The sequence below is a fragment of the Musca autumnalis genome, unplaced genomic scaffold (genome assembly GCF_047663935.1).
Source record: "Musca autumnalis isolate F117 unplaced genomic scaffold, ASM4766393v1 scaffold_4, whole genome shotgun sequence".
In the NCBI taxonomy this organism is placed as follows: Eukaryota; Metazoa; Arthropoda; class Insecta; order Diptera; family Muscidae; genus Musca; species Musca autumnalis.
In genome coordinates this window covers 185,862,579-185,889,589 of record NW_027411977.1, presented here as the reverse complement: position 1 = coordinate 185,889,589, position 27,011 = coordinate 185,862,579, and the positions used below count along the sequence as shown (strand labels likewise).

Below are 27,011 nucleotides of genomic sequence, written 5' to 3'. Positions count from 1 at the left end.
CTGACAGTTTTTGATGGGAGCCTTTAATGTCAAATAACTCCTAATTCGGTTAAAAAATTTAGCTAGAAGCCTCAAAATATCGAAAATCGGTACATAACGTGGGAACTTCAAATGTCATTAACAGCTAGTTCGGAGGTATCTGGGCTATACGAAAATATGAACTTAAATGAACCGTTATATGGGGGCTATACCAAAACGTGGACCTATGTCCACAAGTTTTGTCATATAAGTTTATTGACATTTAAGAACTTTATGGGAGCCTTTAATGTCAAATAACTCCTAATTCGGTTAAAAATTGTAGCTAGAATCCTCAAAATACGAACATCGGTACATAACGTGGGAACTTCAAATGTCATTAACAGCTAGTTCGGAGGTATCTGGGCTATACGAAAATATGAACTTAAATGAAAAATGTTTGTTGCAGAATTTTTGTTGACTTTTAAATTTCAAATTACAGAAAGTTCGTCCAAAAAATAAAGCTAAGGTACGGAAAATCGGGAGGTTTGTTTTGGGGCTATACAAAAATATGGACCTACGTTCGGTTAAACATTTTAAGTAAAATCCTCAAAGTACCGAAAATTGGGAAGTATCGTTATATTGGGGCTATGTTGAAAATTGTTGATGCAGATGTGTGGTGACAACTACAACCTTCAAATGTCAAATTACAGTTAGTTCTGTTAAAAATTGTAGCTAAAATTGCCAAATTACTGAAAATTGGGAGGTACCGTTACATGGGAGCTATATCGGAACATGGACCTATGTTGACAATGTTTGATGGAGAGGTGTTGTGACCACTAAGAACTTCAAATGTCAAATTACTGCTTGTTCGGTTTAATATTGAGCTAAAATCATCAAATTACTGAAAATCGGGAGGTACCGTTATATGGGGGCTTTCTTGACAATTTTTGGTGGAGAGGTGTGGTGACCACTAAGAATTTCAAATGTCAAATGTTCAAATTACAGATAATTCGGTTAAAACTTGTTGGTAAAATTCTCAAAATACCTGAAATCGGGCGGTAACGTTATATGGGGGCTATTCCAAAACATGGACCTATGCCCACTAGTTATATAAGTTTATTGACATTTAAGAACCCTAAATGTCAATTGATAGCTAAATCGGTCTGAAAATGTAGATAAAAACGTCAAAATGCCGTAAATCGGGGGTACCGTTATATGGGGGCTATACCAAAACATGGACCTAGGTCCACAACTTTTGTTATATAAGTTTAGTTACACTTAAGAACCCTAAATGTCAAATTATAGCTATATCGGTCTGAAAATATAGCTAAAAACGTCAAAATACCGTAAATCGGGGGGTACTGTTATATGGGGGCTATACCAAAACGTGGACCTATGTCCACAATTTTTATCACATAAGTTTATTGACATTTAAGAACCCTAAATGTCAAATTATAGCTAAATCGGTCTGAAAATGTAGCTAAACCCGTCAAAATACCGTAAATCGGGGGGTACCGTTATATGGGAGCTATACCAATACGTGGACCTATGTCCACAACTTTTGTTATATAAGTTTATTGACTTTTAAGAACCCTAAATGTCAAATTATAGCTAAATCGGTCTGAAAATATAGCTAAACCCGTCAAAATACCGTAAATCGGGGGGTACCGTTATATGGGGGCTATACCAATACGTGGACCTATGTACACAACTTTTGTTATATAAGTTTACTGACTTTTAAGAACCCTAAATGTCAAATTATAGCTAAATCGGTCTGAAAATGTAGCTAAAAACGTCAAAATACCGTAAATCGGGGGGTACCGTTATATGGGGGCTATACCAAAACGTGGACCGATATAGCCCATCATCGAACTTGACCTGCCTGCAAACAAAAGACGCATTTTCCCAAAATGTCAGCGTCCTATCTCTATTTTTGTGGATGCTAGAGTGATTACCACAGACGGACGGACGGACGGACGGACGTGCTCAGATCGACTTAGAATTTTACCCTGATGAAGAATATATATACTTTATAGGGTCGCAATTGAGTATTTCAATGCGTTACAAACGGAAAAACAAACTTAATATACCCTCCATACTATGGTGGAGGGTATAAAAATGCCGATACAGCTGTCTCATATTTTTGCACTTTCATAATCCACCAGGGTTTTCCCATCATTTTGAAAAAATGAATTTTGTTGCACAGTGTTATCTTTAAGCAGAGGCGGATTCTTTAGTCTACTACCTAGCCACTTCATTAACTCCTCCACAGATTAACTAAAAGAACAAGTCTTTCGCTTAGCATTCGCTCTTGTACTTATTGAAATTAACCTTGTAGGCATCCCAATCAGTACTGAAATTCGTCTAATGTATGTATATTCGTCCCGTGCTAATGTATGGCTCCGAACCATGGACACTTGCACATGCAGATAAGACTTCACTTGCTCTATTCGAAAGAAAAATTCTGCGAAAAAATCTATGCAACTTCCTTTTTACCACCGTGTCCGAATGGCATATAATGGTACCACTCGGAAACTGAAATCCAAAATAATGCTTGGGGTTGTCTAGCCTAGGAATCGAACCGAGATATTCAATGTACATGGCATGGTAATCATAGCCTCACGCATGCACACAAAATTAACATCTACAAAATTGATGTCTTAATATATAGAAAAATATCAAAAATTCTTCTTTAATATTTTATTTCCACTACGTAAAACTACTACTTCAGTTCGGACAATTTTCCACTTTGTCAGCAAATAGAGTTATGCGATTTGCAGAAATTTTCTAAAACCACCATCATCGTCTTAAATCAGACATATACAAAAGCATCAAAATGCTTGATGCCTTCACAATGACCCTCAAAAACTTGCTCTAGGACAAAAGTAATGCGACGGAACAGAAACGAAGCATCTTGCAAAAAAGAGGACATCACCACGACAACTTTTTACACAAGAAAGCAAAAAAAAAAAAAAAAAACAGCAACAACAACAAGCAGAAACACCACATTAGACATCAAGTGAATTTAGTGGTATTTATTTGTTGTAGACATTGTCATTGTCAGCATCTTCAGCAACATCAGCAACTTTATAGCCTCAAGCATTTGTGAATTCAATCATTTGTTAGACATTCAAAATTGTCATCTTTTTTTCTCTCTCTCTCTATTCTGGTGCTATACACTTTTCATGTTGTTTTTCCTTCTTACGTATTTATAAGAATTTCTATAGTTTTGTTGTTTTATTGCCACAAACAACGGTCGTTGGCAGTCTGTCTCCTTTTTATGCTTTCAAAAATTCAGAGAGTCGTATATAAACACTCTAAATTTCAATACCGCATAACCTTTTGAAGCTGTCATTGTAATGGTGATATTATTTGATAAATGTGTATGTATGTGTTTTCTTTTCTTTCCTTCGTTTATGCTGTTTTGTGATCAAATGTAAAATGGGATAACAATCAAAAGTTGGAGTACCAAGCAATTCACGTGAGGGTAAAAATGCAGAAATAACCAGTAGAGCAGTATGTTCGATCTCCAGGTCAAAGTTTTTTTCTACTTAATAGGAATACAATTTGAAAAATATGACTAAAAGTATAAACTATCTTAAATTGGGAGCACTGTTATATGGAGGCTATTCTAAAGAAAGAAGGTGATACAAAATTAGCATGGAGCTGTCAAAACATATTTTTAATCAAAAATAAATAACAAATATTTCGTTTCTATAAAGAATATCTGTGTACAACATCTTTAGTTAAGCTTCGCGAAGAATATTTGACCGTTTTCTTCCAACTTTTGTGGATATTTCGCGCAAAAAAATTTGACAGCAAATGAAGACTACTGCCTGAATTCGCCTAAATTTTGGATCACCTTCTTAAATTCGCCTTGGATATTTCCTACACCTGCCAACAACTGTCAATTCACAGCCAATTTGATTGCAAACGTTGACTCAATCCTTCAAAGTACCGTTATTTCATGTCCATGCCAAAATAAATTTGTTTACCATTTGTGAAAATTAACAGCCTCTTTCTGAATGACGAAACGAAAAAGTGTGCGAATGAAACATACCCAAACTTTAGTTTTCGAAATTTTATTGCATTTGTTTTGTTTCAAAAAACAAACAAATTTGAAAACACAGTGCAGTGGTAGGGAGATATATATTCCAATTTGATAGTGAGTGGACTGCTATAGAGTCATTAGAATTTTGTGGGCGAGGTCCAAAAGTGATAGTCTTGTTTCTGATTACAAAAATTATTTATTCAGATCCTGTTGGTCTGATAGTGAGCCGACAACGGGTATAAAAGAGGGATTGATTAGACAATTAGGGCAGTACTCTGTTGATGGCTGTTGTGCAAAAGTGGTTTTAAAAGTACTTTCTGCTGTGCAGAAATTAGTTTTTGTTACATTAGAGTCAAGTGGAAGCCGTTTCCTTGGCAAAAAAATATGTTTGTTGATTCTCTCTAAAGTATGAAGTGAGAATCTTAATGTTCCCTTGATTCTCCCGAGAGTGGTGTGTTTGTTCCTTTGATAAACTTTCCCTGGATTGTTCCGAGACGGGTTGTGTCTTTGCAGTCAAGTGTCGTTCTAACTAACCATGGTTATGGAGTCGGAGTCTAAGCATCGGAAAAAATATCATATCACATCAATACACTCTCTATTTAATTTTTATATGATCGGAATTTGAACGATAAATTTTGATTGCCAGTTTATTTATATTGTAAAAAACTATTAGAAAACCTGTAAGGAAAAAACTATGAGTCAAAGCTATGGTATGAGCCAGATATATGGTATATATCCTCTACGCGATCTGGCAATTGATCATATTATCGGACATGGACTGAGGATTCCACACACAGCAAATCCTGAAACACTTCATTAGATAAGACATATAGACCCTGTCATTATCATCGAAGTTTTAAAACAAAATTTTCTCTTTCAGACCTTTTCAGTCCAACCTCCATCAATGCCCAAGGATTATTACATTTTTTGGGATAAAAAATAAAAAATTAATGAATTTCACTTTTATGTTATTATTGGACCGTGGAATTTTATGCAACCCCTATTTTTGGTCCGATTCATGTCAAATTTTTGGACTGGGCATATTTTGGCAATCAAAACATATGACATATGCAAAATTTATGCATTTTACATATTTATACCCACAGCATTTATGCTAACGAGGGTATATACACTAGGGATATAACTTTTTGCACTTTTTTGCAGATATCGAAAATACCACCACATAGCCGTAATTCTCTATCGCGAAAAAAGTTTCCGCACCAAATGCATTGAAGTTCAGTAATGCATTTTTTAATTTTATCTGTTATAACAACATGTTTGCTGTTCATTAAAATTTTTATTTTTTTTGTAGTCTAATTTAAAATCATTATCAAAGCGTTCTGGACCAATTTGTTCTCAAATCGCGCCATTTCGGATCATATTAGGAACTTTTGACACGATTGCAATTTTTGGTTTTTCTTTATAAACTCGTGAATTTTATGTTTATATTTTTTGTACCTATCGGACAAGAGAATATGGTGTCATTTGCAACAAATTCGCGAAAGTTACAGACCGTTTTTAATGACTTTGTCTGTGAGAAATGTATTTTTGTCTATAAATATTTATTCAAACAAAGCAAATTTAAAATTATATGTAGAAAAAATACCAAAAGGGTTTTAGTAATTGCGGTCGGTGCTGAAACTTTTTTCATCGAATCGATCTTAGAAACGCGTTTTCATTATTAGGACAAAATTCCCCACATGGTACTGGTGTTGTATTTTTGTAGAAAACAAATACAATTCTCACAGGCAAGGTCAACAAAAACAGCCTGTAACTTTCGCGAATTCGTTGCAAATGACCCCAAATTCTCTTGTCCGATAGGTACAAAAAATATAAACACAAAATTCACGAGTTTATAAAGAACAAGTAAAAAAGCGTTAAGTTCGGCCGGGCCGAACTTTTCATACCCTCCACCATAAAATATTCTGAACTAAAATGGAATAATTCGTTTTCATTCCTGTCCCCAACTTTACGTGGGTACGTTAAAATGTCAGATAATGTACATAAAATGCTTCATTCGGGAGGCCCTTTTTTATCGTGCCTATATCTAACTATGTATGTTGGTGGGCTAGAAATTGGGTGGTACCGTTATATAGGGGTTATAATAAAACATGGACCTATGTTGACAGTTTTTGATGGGAGTCTTTAATGTCAAATAACTCCTAATTCGGTTAAAAATTGTAGCTAAAATCCTCAAAATACCGAAAATCGGTACATAAAGTGGGAACTTCAAATGTCAGTAACAGCTAGTTCGGAGGTACCCCTATATGTGGGCTATACGAAAATATAAACTTAAATGAACAATTTTTGTTGCAGAATTTTTGTTGGCTCCGAAATTTCAAATTACAGAAAGTTCGCCGAAAAAAAGGTTAGGTACGGAAAATCGAGAGGTTTGTTTTGGGGCTATACCAAAACTTGGACCTACGTTCGGTTAAACGTTTTAAGTAAAATGCTCAAAGTACCGAAAATCGGGAGGTATCGTTATATTGGGCCTATGTTGAAAATTGTTGATGCAGATGTGTCAAATGTCAAATAACAGTTAGTTCGGTTAGAACTTGTAGCTAAAATTGCCAAATTACTGAAAATCGGGAGGTACCGTTATATGGGAGTTATATCCAAACATGGACCTATGTTGACAATTTTTGATGAAGAGGTGTTGTTACCACTAAGAACTTCAAATGTCAAAATACTGCTTGTTCGGTTTAATATTGTAGCTAAAATCATCAAATTACTGAAAATCGGGAGGTACCGTTATATGGGGGCTTTATCCATACATGGACCTTTCTTGACAATTTTTGGTGGAGAGGTGTGGTGATCACTAAAAACTTAAAATGTCAAATCTTCAAATTACAGCTAATTCGGTTAAAACTTGGAGGTAAAATTCTCAAAATACCGAAAATCGGGAAGGTACCGTTATATGGGGCTATACCAAAACATGAACCTATGTTCATAATTTTTTCGAATAAAAGTTTTTTGGTCACTAAGAACCCTATATATCAAATTATAGCTAATTCGGTCTAGAAATGTGACTTAAAACGTCAAAATACCTGAAATCTGGCATTAACGTTATATGGGGGCTATTCCAAAACATGTACCTATGTCCACTAGTTTTGTTATATATGTTTATTGACACTTAAGAACCCTAAATGTCAATTTATAGCTAAATCGGTCGGAAAATGTAGCTAAAAACGTCAAAATACTGTAAATCGGGGGTACCGTTATGTGGGAGCTATACCAAAACGTGGGCCTATGGCCACAAGTTTTGTTATATGAGTTTATTGACACTTAAGAACCCTAAATGTCAAATTATAGCTAAATCGGTCTGAAAATGTAGCTAAAACGTCAAAATACCGTAAATCGGGGGGTACCGTTATATGGGGGCTATACCAAAACGTGGACCTATGTTCACAAGTTTCGTTATATAAGTTTATTGACACTTAATAACCCCAACTGTCAAATTATAGCTAAATCGGTCTGAAAATGTAGCTAAAAACGTCAAAATACCGTAAATCGGGGGTACCGTTATATGGGGGCTACACCAAAACGTGGACCTATGTCCACAAGTTTTGTTATATGAGTTTATTGACACTTAAGAACCCTAAATGTCAAATTATAGCTAAATCGGTCTGAAAATGTAGCTAAAACGTCAAAATACCGTAAATCGGGGGGTACCGTTATATGGGGGCTATACCAAAACGTGGACCTATGTTCACAAGTTTCGTTATATAAGTTTATTGACACTTAATAACCCCAACTGTCAAATTATAGCTAAATCGGTCTGAAAATGTAGCTAAAAACGTCAAATTACCGTAAATCGGGGGTACCGTTATATGGGGGCTTACCCAAAACGTGGACCTATGTCCACAAGTTTTGTTATATAAGTTTGTTGACACTTAAGAACCCTAAATGTCAAATTATAGCTAAATCGGTCTGAAAATGTAGCTAAAACGTCAAAATACCGTAAATCGGGGGTACCGTTATATGGGGGCTATACCAAAACGTGGGCCTATGGCCACAAGTTTTGTTATATGAGTTTATTGACACTTAAGAACCCTAAATGTCAAATTATAGCTAAATCGGTCTGAAAATGTAGCTAAAACGTCAAAATACCGTAAATCGGGGGTACCGTTATATGGGGGCTATACCAAAACGTGGACCTATGTCCACAAGTTTTGTTATATAAGTTTGTTGACACTTAAGAACCCTAAATGTCAATTTATAGCTAAATCGGTCTGAAAATGTAGCTAAAAACGTCAAAATACCGTAAATGGAGGGTACCGTTATATAGGGTCTATACCAAAACGTGGGCCTATGGCCACAAGTTTTGTTATATGAGTTTATTGACACTGACTTGGGCCTATGGCCACAAGTTTTGTTATATGAGTTTATTGACACTTAAGAACCCTAAATGTCAAATTATAGCTAAATCGGTCTGAAAATGTAGCTAAAACGTCAGAATACCGTAAATCGGGGGGTACCGTTATATGGGGGCTATACCAAAACGTGGACCTATGTTAACAAGTTTCGTTATATAAGTTTATTGACACTTAAGAACCCCAACTGTCAAATTATAGCTAAATCGGTCTGAAAATGTAGCTAAAAACGTCAAAATACCGTAAATCGAGTGGTACTGTTATATGGGGGCTATACCAAAACGTGGGCCTATGTCCACAAGTTTTGTTATATGAGTTTATTGACACTTAAGAACCCTAAATGTCAAATTAAAGTTAATCGGTCTGAAAATGTAGCTAAAAACGTCAAAATACCGTAAATCGGGGGTACCGTTATATGGGGGCTATACCAAAACGTGGACCTATGTCCACAAGTTTTGTTATATAAGTTTGTTGACACTTAAGAACCCTAAATGTCAATTTATAGCTAAATCGGTCTGAAAATGTAGCTAAAAACGTCAAAATACCGTAAATCGAGGGTACCGTTATATGGGGGCTATACCAAAACGTAGGCCTATGGCCACAAGTTTTGTTATATGAGTTTATTGACACTTAAGAACCCTAAATGTCAAATTATAGCTAAATCGGTTTGAAAATGTAGCTAACAACGTCAAAATACCGTAAATCGGGGGGTACCGTTATATGGGGGCTATACCAAAACGTGGACCTATGTTCACAAGTTTCGTTATATAAGTTTATTGACACTTAAGAACCCCAACTGTCAAATTATAGCTAAATCGGTCTGAAAATGTAGCTAAAAACGTCAAAATACCGTAAATCGTGGGTACCGTTATATGGGGGCTATACCAAAACGTGGACCTTTGTCCACAAGTTTTGTTATATGAGTTTATTGACACTTAAGAACCCTAAATGTCAAATTATAGCTAAATCGGTCTGAAAATGTAGCTAAAAACGTCAAAATACCGAAAATCGGGGGGTACCGTTATATGGGGGCTATACCAAAACGTGGACCGATATAGCCCATCATCGAACTTGACCTGCCTGCAAACAAAAGAAGCCTTTTCCCAAAATTTCAGCGTTCTATCTCTATTTTTGTGGATGCTAGAGTGATTACCACAGACGGACGGACGGACGGACGGACGGACGTGCACAGATCGACTCAGAATTTTACCCTGATCAAGAATATATATACTTTATAGGGTCGCAAATAAGTATTTCAATGCGTTACAAACGGAAAAACGAACTTAATATACCCTCCATACTATGGTGGAGGGTATAAAAACCAAGAATTGCAATAGTGTCAAAAGTTCATAATATGCTCCCAAATGGCGCGATTTGAGATCAAATTGGTCCAGAACGGTTTGATAATGATTTTAAATTAGATTACAAAAAAATAAAAATTTTAATGAAAAGCAAACATGTTGTTATAACAGATAAAATTAAAAAATGCATTTTTGAACTTCCATGCATTTGGTGCGGAAACTTTTTTCGCGATAGAGAAAAATTGACACCGTATTTCATAATAGTTTTCCATGCTCTACACGGCTATGTGGTGGTATTTTTTTGGTTATAGCCCTAATATACACTTTCATACGGGCAAAATGTGCCTCATCGAAATAATGGTTTTAGACCCCAAGTATGTTTGGACATAGGGTCGCAAATAAGGCAATTTGGAGTCGATTTAGCAATGTCCGTCCATCTTTCTGTCTGTCTGGCTGGTGCGCACGATAACTCTCTAACGCATGAACCGATTTGGTCCAAAATTTGGCTTTCGTAATATTTTGTCCAAACTTACTTTAAGTTCAAAGATGGTTTACATCGGTCAACTCCTTCCGGTATCTCCCCCACAAAAGTTCGAAGATGTTCGGAAAATTTGTGCGCACTATAGCTCTTGAAGGAAGTAACCGATTTGGTCAATATTTTGCACATCGTGAAATTTCTGCCAGACTTAGATGAGGTTCAAATATGTACTCAATCGGTCCTATCGTTCGAGTACCTTCCACACAAAATTTCGGAAAGGTTTAGTTAAGGGCCTGCTCCTGAATCGCATTGTTTTTTATTGTAACAACTTGTATTAACTGCCTTTCATACGATGGTATACATGTCATCAGGGGCCAGTCCATACTTCCTGAGAAAATAGCCTGAAAGGTGCAAAAAAACCGTATGAAACCGTGTGTAGTGGTTGGAGGGCAAGATAACTCCCGAACCGATCAACCGATTTGGTCCAAAATTTGGTCTTCGTAATATTTTAAACAAACATAATTTAAATTCGAATAAAGCCATATCGGTCCACTCCTTCAGGTACCTCCCACACAAAATTTTGGGAAAAATTATTCGCACGATAACTCTTGAAGGGAGAGACCGATTTGGTCCATACTTTCCACATCCTAGTATACCTACCAGATATAGATCAGGTTCGAATATGGACTATTTTTATCCACTCCTTCGGGTACCTATCACACAAAATTTCGGATAAGTTCACTTTAAGATCTGCTCTCGAATCACTCTGATTTTTGTTGAAGCAACTTGCATTCGCCTCCTCAATTAACACGGTGAACGTTTTTTCAGAGTAAAGTCCATACTTCTTGAGAAAACAGCCCGAAAGGTGTAAAAAAACCCTATGGCACCATATGTTGTGGCTGGAGAGCACGTTAACTCTCGAACTAACCTATTTGGTCCAAAATTTGGCCTTCCTCATATTTTGTCATATTTTCAGTTCGAAGATAAATAATACCGGTCCACAATTTCCGGTAGTTCCCTCAAATATTTAAAAAAGGTGACTTGTTCACGGTATCTCTTGAACAATTTTGGTCCACACTTTGGATCTCCTAATATTTTGTTCAAATTTAGTTTAACTTCTAAAATGGAGATACCTTAGGATACCTGCCCCACACAAGTTCAACATTTGTGTCTAAGTGCAGTTTAAGATCTGTTCAAAGATGCTTTGGGAATGTTTACTGGTGCTGCTCGTTGTGGTCCTGTTTACACCGATATTATGTTTCCCGTGGACAATTCCATGCTTCCTGGCATACTGGCCCAAAGTTATACGATGACTCACTGAAATGACTAGTGGTCGTGATATCTATCGAAAAGGTATGACTCCCAACATAATATCCACCATCATAAGGTGCTATGTGGGTCCATTCCTTTAAGTACCTCCTTTGCAACACCTTTAAACTTTAATCCTAATCCACATTTTCGTCGGCAAGTTCAAATGTCCAAAAAAGGCCACAAAATACTGAAAAGACCCTAAATACATCCAATCTGTCAGTAGATGAAAGTTTCAATTCACATAGGCTGAGGGTATATATGTCCTGGGCCACCCTAGAGTAATTTCAATGAAATGTTGACATGAAATGACTAGTGGTCGTGATATCTATCCAAAAGGTATGACTCCCAACATAATATCCACCTTCATAAAGTACTATGTGGTTCCATTCCTTTAAGTACCTCCTTTGCAACACTTTTAAACTTTAATCCTAATCCACATTTTCGTCGGCAAGTTCAAATGTCCAAAAAAGGCCACAAAATACTGAAAAGACCCTAAATACATCCAATCTGTTAGTAGATGAAAGTTTCAATTCACATAGGCTGAGGGTATATATGTCCCGGGCCACCCTAGAGTAATTTCAATGAAATGCTGACATGAAACTTTGCATTTTTTGGGGAAAACACATAAGTTCAAGAAACTAGTGTACACGGTTTCATATGTTCTGCAATTTTCTTTTGTTGCAATATTCGTATGAAGCAAATAGACCGTTTTATTTTACATTTTCTTTTACTTTCATGTCAAAATTTCAGTGAAATTACTCTTAGTGTGGCCGGGACTATCTGTCGGCAAAGCCGACTGATACTTTTTTACTTGTTTTCCTAGGACTGAAACTTGGGAAACTGTCATCACAACCACTGAACTTATCCGATTGCCTCCGAAAACACTTACTCCATCATGCCGAACCAGAATGAGGTCATAATAGAAGTAAACCAACTGAGCCGGAAACTATACGTCTTCAGCTTATGGTTGGAACGGATAATTAGAATGGTTCAGGGCGGCAGTGGGAGTCCGGAATGAAAATTGTTAATACACTTTTTGAACATGATCAATGAAAGAATTGAGCAATATCTATACAGATTTAATAGGTCTGTCATGTTCAGCATTCAAATATTCGTCAAATGCGATATTTCTGCCAATTTGATACGACAATTTCTTATAACTTTACAGTTTGGGAAGATACATTTGCAATAAAATGATCGGTTTCAAAGGAATTTCAGACATCGAAAAATTTTATAGTCAGTCCTTTTCACGGGTCTTTACTAATAAGCAGAAAAATATATATGGGGAATTCTGAGTAAAATAGGACACTTTTGTAAAAAGTGGTTTTTGATTTTCTTAATATTTTTCCTGTATTGATGCTGCTAATCATCAAAACATTTTAGTATATTTTTAGCCTTGAAAAAGTCAAAATCTGTAAAAACTTATACAAAAAAATAATCTTGTCTTCTTTAAAATTGCCCCAAGTAGAAAAAAAACATTTTTAGAATTTTTTTATTAGTTTACAAAAAAAAGTTAACACAGTTGGCTTGGATGTAATTTTCACCATTTATACTTTAAATAAACTTTTATCAATACTTAAAATAAACTTTTATCAATGATTTTATCTTCGATTTTCTTGAATTTTTTTTGTATTAAATTCCTAGATAAAACTACTAAACAAATGTTAATAAATTTAACTTTTTATTTTTTGGTAAAATAGCAAATGTTTCACATTGGTATAAAAAATCATTTTTCACAAATTTTAAAAAAATATGTTTGAATAATTCTTTGAATCCTACTACCAAAAAGAACTTAACATCTTTTAATAAAAAACAACAAAAAATCAAGGAGTACAATCATTGATAAAAATTGATTTTAAATACAAAATCGCGTCTAAGACTACTGTGCAAATTTTTATCTAATTTTTATTAGAGAGCTGATAAAAAACAAAAAAATACAAAAAAAGAGTTTTTTATTTGGACCAATATTAAAGAAATTATGAGTATTTTTTTTGCATACAGTTTTTAAGTTTTGGTAAAAAAAATCTGAAAATATGCCGAAATGTTTTGCTGACGAGCAGCATTAACACAGCAAAAAAATAAAAGAAATCAAAATTCACTTTTTGCAAAAGTGTCCGATTTCCCTCAGAAATCCCCAAAGTATATCCCAAATTTTTAAGAATTTTACGAAATATGAAGATGTGAGATTCTAATTTTTCCGCAAAATATAAAGATAGGAACAATATACATCCATTACCACTGTATTCCTATTGAAGTCATTTATGAGCTTACCGTTGCATTAATCAAAATGTGCAGTATTTGTTTTACGTAGCTCCACGTACCTGAAATAAAAAAGAAGAACCTTTTAGTTTTATAAATTACATGAATAATTATTGTCTATTGTTTTATCCTATTTTCCGTTTCATCTAAAATGCATGTATTCCTACGTTTGTATTTATATATATGTATGTATTTATATACATATGTATGTATTTTAAAGTCTATATTGGCGTCAATCTTATTGTCCTGAATTTGTTGTTTTTTATTCTAAATAAGAGTCTGCCACTATTTTTAGAAAAGAACAAAAGCAAGAGACGTTTGTAAATACTACAAGAACTCTAGAGAAAGGAAAAAAACAACACAGAAGCACCCCACATCCTTATAGTGTCACCATTACAAGCACTGAGACCGCCAACACCAACACCACCACCCACCAAATCATTCAACCACCACCATATTTTTCTAGGTTTTATCACCTCCCTTAGCTTCATTCACAACCAAATAAAAAATACCGCATATGTAGATGCACTTTAGTGGCGATGAAACGTGCCTAATGGACCCCAAAATGTCTTACAAATACAAAAACATTCTACTTGAAAATATGCTACGAGACATCAAAAGTGGACAAAAATACATTTTATACGAGGGTAATCTAATAGGTTGAAAAAGTAGAAGCCAAAGGTGGAGAAGTTGAAAGCAAGTCATCAGCAGCATTGATGACATGTGTTAGAAACATAGTTAGTTATCATTAAATTGATGGCCATTATATTTGAGGTCTCAAAGAAAATAAACAAACAATCTACAACAGTTGTACAAGAACATTAAGAGAAAAAATAAAAAAAAAACAATATTATTTATATTGACAAACTTTTGTTTCTTTTGCTAGCTTTAATGGGTCTTTTGAGAAAATAACATAAACTAATATTCAGCATCTGCGGTAATAGTGATTGAGTTACTCATTTCGAATATAAACAAGCAACTAAAAGTTTAGTGTTATAACTTCCTGATTTTCTTCAAAGTCAGTTTTCAACAAAAAAAATATGGAAAGAACATAAAACATTTCTTTCATTCGCTCAGACTGTGACCGAACAATGGAAATTGCAACGCAATCTTTTTTTTGTTATTGCAACCAACGAATGTCGTTACATCTAGTCGAGTTTTGTTTACCATTGACAGACAATAGGCAATGCGTTTTAAGTGCGGGTTATTGTACTTATAAAAGGTTCATGGTTATTTTGAAAAAATACTTATTTTAAAGCGACTTAGTTACACTGGGTAGAACCATATGTTGTATGCATTATGCAGATAAAACACAAAAACCTAACTTTAAAACTGCCTAATAAATTAGCAGGGGGCTCACAATATTTAAGATAGATGTTTTTCGTTGATATTACTCCTAGGTCATTTGATATTGAAAATGGGTTATGTCCACTAAGGTACCTCCCGATTTTTGGAATTTTGAGGATTTTTCTATAATTTCCAACCGAACTAACTGTATTTTGGAATATGAGGTTCTTTGGGGTCACAACATTTCTCCACCAACAACTGTCAAGATAAGTCCATGTTTAGGTATAGTCTACATATAATCGTACCTCCGGATTTTCGGTATTTTGAGAATTTTAGCTAGAACTTCTATTGAACCAACTGTAATTTGCCATTTAAAATTCTTAGGGGTCACATCGAGAGAATCTTTTTGCCAAAGGCAGGTCAAGGAGATTAAATGCAGTAAAGAAACTTTTCCACTAAAAATTTTCAACATGTTTTGGAATGACCCCCATATAACAGTACCTTCCAATTTTCGGTATTTTAACGATTTTAGCTAAATTTTCTGCCTGAATTTGACATTTGAGGTTCCCTGCAGTCACGAAATGTCTCCAACAAAAATTGTCGACATAGGTATTCCCGATTTTAGGTCATTTTAGCTATAATTGTTGACCGAACTACCAGTAATTTTGCATTTGATATTCCCAGTGGTCACAATCTTTCTCCAAAGGGTAGTACCGACTTCAGGTTTTTCAGTTTTTATCTACATTTTTGGACAAGATTGAATGTCGAGTAGTTAAAAACTCCTTTACCAAAAATTGTGAACATTGGCCCACGTTGTGGTATAATAATAATTGTTCCACAAACATCCCAGATGGGACAAGGGAGACTTCTCTCATATCAATGAGTGCACACCGATTCATATTGGCTCAATGATATGGGACCTAATTTTTATTGCCGAGTCCGAACGGCGTGTCTTACGACACCACTTGTAGAGAAGTTTTTTATGTTATGTTATGTTAAATGTCGCCAGCATTACTGAGGGGGAATTTTTGCCACAGTCGAAAATTTAATGTTGCTTGGCCTGGGATTCAAACCGCAGACCTTGCACCACGGTGGACCCACGTTGTGGTATACCTACCGATTTTACCTGACCGAATAGCTAAAACTAGGTATTAGTGGTTCCCAGTGCTCCAAAAAAAATCTCCACACAAAAAATGGGTGAATTTATTTTTTCATAAAAGTTCAGAATATTTCATGGTGGAGGGTATAAGAAGGCCCGGTCGAACTTAATGCTTTTTTACTTGTTGTTGCTTTAAATCTCCAATTTGAAATACCGTGTTCTTCGATCTCGTTTTCCACTTGTTCACTCCATCGAAGCCTTGGCCTTCCAGTTCTGCGTTTTCCGCGATTCGGTCCGTAATTATACGCCTTTTTGGCGGGTTCATTATCGCTCGTTCTTATGACATGTCCTAACCAACGCAACCGTCGTTTCTCGATACGATGAAGTATACTGTTGTATTTTTATAGTTGTTACAGCCAAAACTCTTCTTTTTATTATTTCACAAGTGATGTTGTTTGTTGGGGTGACGTAGGGGATGGGAGATACCAAGGAACGGTCCTGACTGGTTTAACATGGCAAAGTCCAGGATTTATCTTGGTCCCTCTTTCATCTCAAGTGGACACTGACCTCCCCGTGGTGTCACCTGGGGAACTACCTTTAACACCCGTTAAAGGTAGTGAGCTAACATGTGCCGCGCGTTCACCCATAAGAACGTTAAAAACTTGGGTTTGGGCGTCGGGTTAGTAACCCTCCCCCAGAAAAAAACAGCCTACTGAAATACTTGCTGCAATTCGAATAAAAGCTTAATCCTTCAACATCAGCTTTATTTGCGCTCATGCTCCCACTGAAGAAAAGGACGAACAGACCAAAGATATATTTTACGAGCGCTTAGAAGAAACATATGGCCATTGCCCTGCCCATGCCAACATTGGAAAGGAGAATATCTTTGGCCCAACAGTAGGGAATTTCAGTCTCCACAATGAAACATCTGACAATGGTATGAGGCTGATAGACTTTGCAGCGGCAAAAAACATGGTAGTTAGCAGTACCAGATTTAATCATCTCGATATTCATAAGGGCACCTGGCTGTCTTCAGATCAAAGAACAAGTAATCAAATTGATCATGTTGTGATAGATGGAAGACATTCATCGAGCATGTTAGATGTACGATCGTTCCGAGGCGCAAACATTGATTCGGACCACTACATTATTGCAGCAAAGGTACGTACCCGTCTAAACGTTGCAAATAAAGCACGAACAGACACAATGCGGAAGTTGGACATTGATAGGCTGCAAACACAATAGATAGCCACAGCATATTCCACTCAACTAGCCCAATTGCTTAAAGAGAGCACTCCTTGTCCCGATAACATAACAACACAATGGCAAAATATTGCCCACTCCATGCAAACAACCGCAAAATCCATACTAGGATACCGGAGACCTCCACAAATGAATTCGTGGTATGACCAGCAGTGGGATTCTGTAACTCATTTTTGCTGTTATCGATAATTGTCGGTAAAATTAAAATGCTTATAATTTCGATAATTAACGAAATTTTTCGGTAAGTTAAAGATGAATGAAAAGTAGTCGCTAGCCTCTACCGACACAAACAGTGATGCCAACTTTTTTATGTTTTTAGCCATAATTTTGCGATTTAATTTTACCGATTTTTGTCGGTAACTGCAAAAATGAGTTACAGAACCCCACTACAGGAGTGTCGTGCTCCTACCGAAGAAAAAAATGCGGCATATAGAGCTACTTTACAATCAGTAGCAACGCGTAGCGCACGAGAGAGGTATCGGGAGAAAAGGAGAGAGGAGAAACGTCTTTTCCGCAGGAAAAAGAGAGAAATGGAAAAGCGGAATGTACAGGAGCCAGAATGAATGTCTGAATTTGGTAACCCCACAAAGCTCATTCAGCTTTGTAAGATGACTTTAACTGATACTAGGTCCTCAGTTAAAATGGAAAGAACCTCTCCGAACAGTTCAGTACCAAAAGAGGTTTCAGACAAGGAGACAGCCTTTCGTGTGATATATTCAACATTTTGCTGGAAAAGGTAATACGAGATGCGAATGTCAAAAGAAGTTTCACAATTTACAGCAATAGCCACATGTTACTTGCTTTTGCTGATGACATGGACATCATGGGACGATCAGTAAAGGAAGTAACTGATACCTTTAGGAAGGTCGAAGCAGAATTTGCGAGTGTGGGTCTGGCGTTAAACGGCGAAAAGACCAAATTGATGGTGTCGACGCGCAAAGCGTCCATAGAGCTCGGACCAACTGTGGAAGTTGGTATCTATAATTTTGAGGTAGTTAAAGACTTCGTCTACCTCGGCACTGCCATAAACACAACAAACAAAATCAGTTGTGAAATAAGAAGAAGAATTGTATTGGCCAACAGATGCTACTATGCTTTAAGTAAGCAATTTAAAAACAAAGCCACATCTCGTCAAACAAAAATAACACTATACAAAACGCTGATACTACCCGTGCTAATGTATGGCTCCGGAGCATGGGTACTTGCGCAAGCAGATAAGGCAGTGCTTGGTGTGTTTGAGAGGAAAATTCTTCGAAGGATCTACGGGCCGATTTGCGTTGACGGTGAATATTGACGTCGTATGAACCACGAGCTATATCAGCTATACAAAGATATGAATACAGTTAAACGTATCGAGATGCAACGATTGCGTTGGCTAGGCCATATCATAAGAATGAGCAATGATGAACCCGCTAAAAATGCGTATGAATACATGCCAAATGGCGGTGAACGCAGAATTGGCAGGCCAAAGAATAGATGGCGCAAACAAGAGCGAATTGGAGATCTTTTCTTAGTTCGGTCTATGGAACAAATGTTCTGTAATGGGCCAGCCAAGTAAGTAAGTAAGATGTTGTTTTTTGTGTTAATGGCGGTGCCGAGGTAGACGAAGTTTTTAATTACCTCAAAATTATAGAAGCCAACTTCCACAGTTGGTCCGAGTTGTATGAAGGCATCGCACGTCGTGACGACGCGTCGTTACCAACAACGTAGTTTTATCGCCGTGTTATCATTTAAGGTATCATTTAAGTCATCTTACAATGCCAAATGCGCTTTGCGGGAATGCCAAATTCAGACATGGTTTGGTATAACTTTGAACGTAAGGGGCTGTGTAATATATAATAATAATTGTTTCACAAATATCCCATAAGGGACAATGGAGACTTCTCTCATATCAATGAGTGCACCCCGATTCATATTAGCTCAATGACATGGGACCTACAGTTTATCGCCGAGTCCGAACGGCGTGTCTAAGACACCACTTTTGTAGAGAAGTTTTACATGGCTCAAATACTCAGGAAATGTCGCCAACATTACTGAGGGGAATTTTGCCACCGTTGAAAAGTGTTTTACATCTCGATTTTTATACCCTCCACCATAGTATGGAGGGTATATTAAGTTTGTTTTTCCGTTTGTAACGCATTGAAATACTCATTTGCGACCCTATAAAGTATATATATTCTTGATCAGGGTAAAATTCTAAGTCGATCTGAGCACGTCCGTCCGTCCGTCCGTCCGTCCGTCCGTCCGTCTGTGGTAATCACTCTAGCATCCACAAAAATGGAGATAGGACGCTGAAATTTTGGGAAAATGCGTCTTTTGTTTGCAGGCAGGTCAAGTTCGATGATGGGCTATATCGGTCCACGTTTTGGTATAGCCCCCATATAACGGTACCCCCCGATTTACGATATTTTGACGTTTTTAGCTACATTTTCAGACCGATTTGGCTATAATTTGACATTTAGGGTTCTTAAGTGTCAATAAACATATATAAAAAAACTTGTGGACATAGGTCCACGTTTTGGTATAGCCCTCATATAACGGTACCCCCCGATTTGCGGTATTTTGACGTTTTTAGCTACATTTTTAGACCGATTTAGCTATAATTTGACATTTAGGGTTCTTAAGTATCAATAAACTTATATAACAAAAGTTGTGGACATAGGTCCACGTTTTGGTAGAGCCCCCATATAACGGTACCCCCTGATTTACGGTATTTTGACGGTTTTAGCTACATTTTCAGACCGATTTAGCTATAATTTGACATTTAGGGTTCTTAGGTATCAATAAACTTATACAACAAAAGCTGTGGACATAGGACCACGTTTTGGTATAGCCCCCATATAACGGTACCCCCCGATTTACGGTATTTTGACGTTTTTAGCTACATTTTCAGACCGATGTAGCTATAATTTGACATTTAGGGTTCTTAGATGTCAATAAACTTATATCACAAAAGTTGTGGACATAGGTCCACGTTTTGGTATAGTCCCCATATAACGGTACCCCCCGATTTACGGTATTTTGACGGTTTAACTACATCTTCAGACCGATTTAGCTATAATTTGACATTTAGGGTTCTTAAGTATCAATAAACTTATAGAACAAAAGTTGTGGACATAGGTCCACGTTTTGGTATAGCCCCCATATAACGGTACCCCCCGATTTACGGTATTTTGACGTTTTTTAGCTACATTTTCAGACCGATGTAGCTATAATTTGACATTTAGGGTTCTTAGATGTCAATAAACTTATATCACAAAAGTTCTGGGCATAGGTCCACGTTTTGGTATAGGCCCCAGATAACGGTACCCCCCGATTTACGGTATTTTGACGGTTTTATCTACATTTTCAGACCGATTTAGCTATAATTTGACATTTAGGGTTCTTAAGTATCAATAAACTTATACAACAAAAGTTGTGGACATAGGTCCACGTTTTGGTATAGCCCCCATATAACGGTACCCCCCGATTTACGGTATTTTGACGTTTTTAGCTACATTTTCAGACCGATGAAGCTATAATTTGACATTTGAAGTTCTTAAATGTCAATAAACTTCTGTGACTAAACTTGTGGACATAGGTCCACGTTTTGGTATAGCCCCCATATAACGGTACCCCCGATTTACGGTATTTTGACGTTTTTAGCTACATTTTCAGACCGATATAGCTATAATTTGACATTTAGGGTTCTTAAGTGTAACTAAACTTATATAACAAAAGTTGTGGACCTAGGTCCACGTTTTGGTATAGCCCCAATATAACGGTACCCCCGATTTACGGCATTTTGACGTTTTTATCTACATTTTCAGACCGATTTAGCTATCAATTGACATTTAGGGTTCTTAAATGTCAATAAACATTTATAACTAGTGGACATAGGTCCATGTTTTAGCCCCCATATAACGTTACCGCCCGATTTCAGGTATTTTGAGAATTTTACCTACAAGTTTTAACTGAATTATCTGTAATTTGAACATTTCAGTCACCACACCTCTCCACCAAAAATTGTCAAGAAAGCCCCCATATAACGGTACCTTCCGATTTTCAGTAATTTTATGATTTTACCTACAATATAAAACCGAACTAGCAGTAATTTGACATTTGAAGTTCTTAGTGGTCACAACACCTCTCCATCAAAAATAGTCAACATAGGTCCATGTTCGGATATAGCTCCCATGTAACGGTACCTCCCAATTTTCAGTAATTTGACAATTTTAGCTACAATTTTTAACAGAACTAACTGTAATTTGACATTTGAAGGTTGTAGTGGTCACCACACATCTGCATCAACAATTTTCAACATAGCCCCAATATAACGATACTTCCCGATTTTCGGTACTTTGAGGATTTTACTTAAAATGTTTAACCAAACGTAGGTCCATGTTTTTGTATAGCCACAAAACAAACCTCCCGATTTTCCGTACCCTAGCTTTATTTTTTGGACGAACTTTCTGTAATTTGTTCATTTAAGTTCATATTTTCGTATAGCCCAGATACCTCCGAACTAGGTGTTAATGACATTTGAAGTTCCCACGTCATGTACCGATTTTCGATATTTTGAGGATTCTAGCTAAATTTTTTAACCGAATCAGGAGCTATTTGACATTAAATGCTCCCATCAAAAACTGTCAACATAGGCCCATGTTTTATTATAACCCCTATATAACAGTACCTCCCAATTTCTAGCCCACCAAAAATTGTCAACAGTTAGATATAGGCACCATAAAAAAGGACCTCCCGAATGAAGCATTTTATGTACATTATCTGACATTTTAACATACTCACTTTAAGTTGGGGACAGGAATGAATATTTTATGGTGGAGGGTATGACAAGTTCGGCCCGGCCGAACTTAATGCTTTTTTACTTGTTTCCTTTCAACTCTGGCCAATGATGTGTATCCTTCTTTACTTAGAATTGTTGCAATCTTTTCCATAATTAAAATGATATGAAAGAATCAAATAACCGATCGTTAATTAAGACGTCTGTCTACACAATCAATTTCAAGCCAATCATTACAAATATCCCATGGCAACAACAAAACTATATAGCTATATCTCATATGGCTATGAACATGTGTATGTATGTGTGTGCGTACCTACACAAATGTCAACATACGTCTTTAATAATTGCAATGTCTGTGTATGAGTCAAAAGCCTATAGTAAACCACATTCAATTTGCTTGCCTCTCATATTCTCTTCATATTGCATCTCCTTGCCCTCGGAGTCCTTTTGCAACAAAATTAAAAAGGAACACAAGCACATACTTAAAAACCATATATGTGTCATAAGAGTGGTGACGCACATACATGTATATTCAGTTGTCTACTATATAAGTATAAGTATTTATGTACATATATGGTGTTTACTGTAGAAAAAAAGTTAACAAAAAACCACGACGAAGGCAGCTGCGAGACGTAAAACAAATTCCAATGAAAGCAGAAAATAAACGACACATAGAACACCGCATAGCTTGAAAATGAATGGAAAAAAGTTCATTGCACTCTTCGAAACGTTTTTTTTTCGTTATTGTTGGTCGGTCTTGCATTCAATTCAATTCATTTTAGAATGTCAGAGAATCCTTGATAAAGGTACAACACCCTACCTACTCATCGTTATGCGGAAAGTGGGTTTTGTGTCTGTAAGTGTGTCGCCAAAGTAGAAGCATTTATTTTTTATACATAAATAGATTTTTTTTCATAGCCAAGCTTACACCATCAAGAATGATGATGACGATGATGAGGAAAATGTGGAAAACTACAAACAAAAATAATGATGACTATAATGATTTAGACACCAACCAAGATTTTGTTAATAATGACATTTTTTCTGAGTTCTATGGTAGAAAATCTCTTGAATGTTTATAAAAAGCTTCTGTTACTGATAATAATCATGATGAGGTTGATGATGTCTCTGGCCATGTCCTTCATAAATGTCTGCAATGGCGTTTTCGTTGATTTGTTCGTTTCATCTAATACATCTATAGACAGACACACACATACACCCAATTCCAGCTAAACATTTCATCCATTAATATTTATGTGAAATGAAATAAATTACATTTATATAAATAGTTCAACTCCCCAGTGCATCGAACCGAATAGCCATTGACTATTGACCGTCTTGTGTTTTTTTTTTTTGTAATTTTCTCAAAGTGGTTAATGAAATGGAAAAATGGATTTGTAATTTGTTAAGCTGTTTTTTGACCATCAATATATTAATTAAATTAAATTCATTTATATAAAATGAAATAAATATATATTGACAGGTATATAAGTGATTGCTTTCAATAGATATTTACAGCGCAAGAGAACTAAGTTGAAACGAAATTAAATTTACAACTAGGCGTTACACATGAACGACTGCTAGAGAGTACTATTACCAATTAATTTCTTTTAAATACCTTTAAATCACTGGTGCTCAAAATACTTTAATCTCTCTGGAAGATTCTTTACTTTGCTAGACAACTGCAGAAGAAAATAAAGAGAACGTATGTTGTTCTTGTATATCAGGTAATATGTATTTATGAATATAGAGTCGAAATCGCATATAACGTCATCGTTTATAACGTCATATTGCTTATAACAACAAAATCCAAAAATCCCAAATTTTTGCCCTTTTCAGCCTACACAAATAAATATTGTTTATAACGACGTCGCTTATAACGACATATCAGGAAAAATGTCTAAAATTGTCTTTTCCATTTCAAAAAAATAAAAAAAAAAAAATTGATACTACATCAATGATTTTTGGTACATAGATTAAGAAAAAAATCTGCATTCCAAATCTGTTTTCGTTACTAACTTTGATCGTTGCGCGCAAAAGATATGACCGTTTTAATTATGATAATTAGAAAAAATTATAAAAAAATCGCGGCTTAATATAGTTAGCTGTTATATCCTATTATCGTTAACTGAATTCGTAACCTTTGCGATGATGCAAAAAATAATCGCTAAGTCTCAATGGATTCGCGAAAAATCAAACTTGTTAAATAATTTCACGTATTTACAAACATATTTTAGAAACAATAGCGCTCATACTTACGAAAAATATATAAAAAACTTATAACAGCATCCAGACATTTTGAGGAATAAAATGAAACCTAAGTTGTGAAGGTTGGAGCTATAGTATTCACGTTATTTGCAAAAATACGAAGAAAATATTAGGAAAAAATTAAAATCATATTATAGTAATTTTATTTTTTTATGGTTTTATAGGAAAAGTTGGAGAAAAAATGTTTGAGTTCTTCGGCATTTTCGTCAAAATTTCACGCAATAATAATAATATTCCGTTGTAACAAATTTTTCGCTTAAAGTTTTCCTATTGGATAATATTATTAGAACCTTATATTAAATCGCAAGGAATTTCAATTGTGGCATAACGTTAAAATAATGTTATATTGAATATTACAACATTTGAGACGCACATAAACCGCGTAATTATGAAAATGACATGATGCGCATCCGATTTTCCATCACAGCGAATCAATCCGTCTTATTTGATGTACAGTTTGTCAAATTCTATTTGGCGGCCACGATGTAGCATCTGCTGCATATTAGGGTGCAAAATACTGTAAAATGGTCATAATTTCCGCGAAGTTCATTTACATTTTATGCGCATCCGATTTCAATAATCACCATTAAAAAATACATCATTCTATGCCGTTTTAATGCGATCCATCAAGAACCGTGGATGTAGCATCGCACTCAATTTTTAGAAAAAATCTATAATATCTCTGGACTTACTAGAGTTTTTAAATATCTGTTTTCGCACAGTTTAAACACGCGTATCGATCTATTTATTTAAGTAGAACTGACACATCCAAAACGCGTTTAAATATGCGATATTTTCAAAATAATTTTTTGCAAATTTTCGAAATTTGAGGGGTATCATATCCGCCGATCTAGTGGGTGGATTTTTACGCGTCGTGGCTTGTTAGATTCAGAACGTAAAAAAACTAAATTTACGCAGGTTTCCACGGAAATCGAATGACGTTTGTAAATTTTAAACCAAAAAAATAGGTTTTTGAGAAAAATTTACGCACAAAAATTTCGTGTTTGGGCGCAGATTACTGTGATCCTGTGAGGGCTACACCCTTATGTTATACATTAAAAAATGCGAAATCGCGAGTACTACAATCAAATAATAAGCTTTTAGGGAAATCCAGCTGCGCGTCCCGATTAGAGCAAAAATGCAAAAAACCCCATTTTTCAGGTTTCAAAATGTCAGCATCCGTTTGAGGTAGATACAGTGGATATAATAAAAAATCATACATTAGAAACTTCTACTCTGAAGTGCACTCTTTAACTTCTCCTTTAAGCATTAAGCTCTACATTGTGTTGTAAAACCACTAATTGGAAAATAACATAATGAAACTCGTTTAATTCAACGTTTTTTTCCGATTTTTTTACATTAGTACGACCACAGCTTCCGCTCAAATTATTATTTTAAGAAACCCCTCGGTGAATCGGGCTAAAACTGTTTGTTTTACCGAAATGCGGTCAAAAGTTATGGTATAGTAAAACTGATCGCGAGTTACAATACCCCATACCTCAGTTTCAACATAAGTTAATTTTCTACAAAAAGCTTGATATCTATATAAATAAAAATCAAATGTCGTTCGTTGGTAATGGTATCAGCTAAGAGCGGCGGCTGGACCGATTTGGTTAATTATTTTTTTGAAATGTTCGTTATAACCAAACTCAAAGAAAATTTGACCACGCCCACGTTTTTCAATTTTAATCTTTTCTACTAAAACTACTGAACTGATTTTCTGAATTTGTCAGGGAATGTACGGCGATGCACAGTGGTCGCTGCCATTGGCCAAAATTAAAAAAATGAAAGTTTAATTTTTGGTACCAAATGTGTTCAAATCTACTCCTAACATATTAAATTTCTCTAAAATAAATTTGTTATGGATTACTTCTTACTGTACTCTTTGAGAATGGCACCAAAAAAGAGAAAATTTAACAGGTTGGATTTCTAGATGATTCAGTGCAAAAGTTACGTGAAAGTAAAATATCAATATCAATCTAAATGGACTCTATATTGACCAAACTTAATTCGAATATTGAAAAACAATGTATTAACTTAATTTTTATGCAGTTTTGTGTTTGTTCATTTTTGGGATACATTATTGAATACGTGTGCCGACTAAAGGACTTTTGTAATGTCATTTCTTCAATATAATTCAATTTCATGTAAAGTTTTAATTATGTTCCCCCTCTTTCCCCCTAACGAAATTTTTTTTAAAAGATCAGTAGTAGTCTAAGAATTATATTTTTCAAACTTTCAGCTGCATCTGTCCGCATCTTTGGAACTGGTTCCCAAAATACTAAGGGTACATTTCAGGGTGTTTTTGTCATTTTTTCAAATGAGCATGTGATACATTTCAGCTTTTTAAATATATAGAAGATGCATTGTGAGTTTCAGTTATATGAAGGAAACGTTAAAATGTGGTCCTCAATGTAAAATTGGAAAAATTCAGCCATTTTGATTGATTATTACGGTTAGAACCCTAAAAATACCGAATAATGGGCGGTACCTATTTATAGGGACAAAATCAGAGGGTAGACCTACATTAATCGACAATTTTCTGGGGGTAGCCTACATCCACGAAAGATTAAGTGGCAT

General features: G+C 35.6%; 1 protein-coding gene across 12 annotated transcripts in view; it reads right to left on the bottom strand.

Annotated features, from left to right (window-relative positions):
- Window positions 1–27,011, bottom strand: part of LOC141402723 (uncharacterized) — a 688,471-nt gene that overhangs the window by 578,174 nt on the left and 83,286 nt on the right. The window contains exon 3 of one of the 12 annotated variants that reach the window (XM_073984597.1): window positions 13,744–13,793. The exons of the other annotated variants lie outside the window; for them this stretch is intronic. The gene's annotated coding sequence lies outside the window, so the exon portion shown is untranslated. The remainder of the gene's footprint in view (window positions 1–13,743; window positions 13,794–27,011) is intronic. 12 annotated transcript variants of the gene reach the window in all.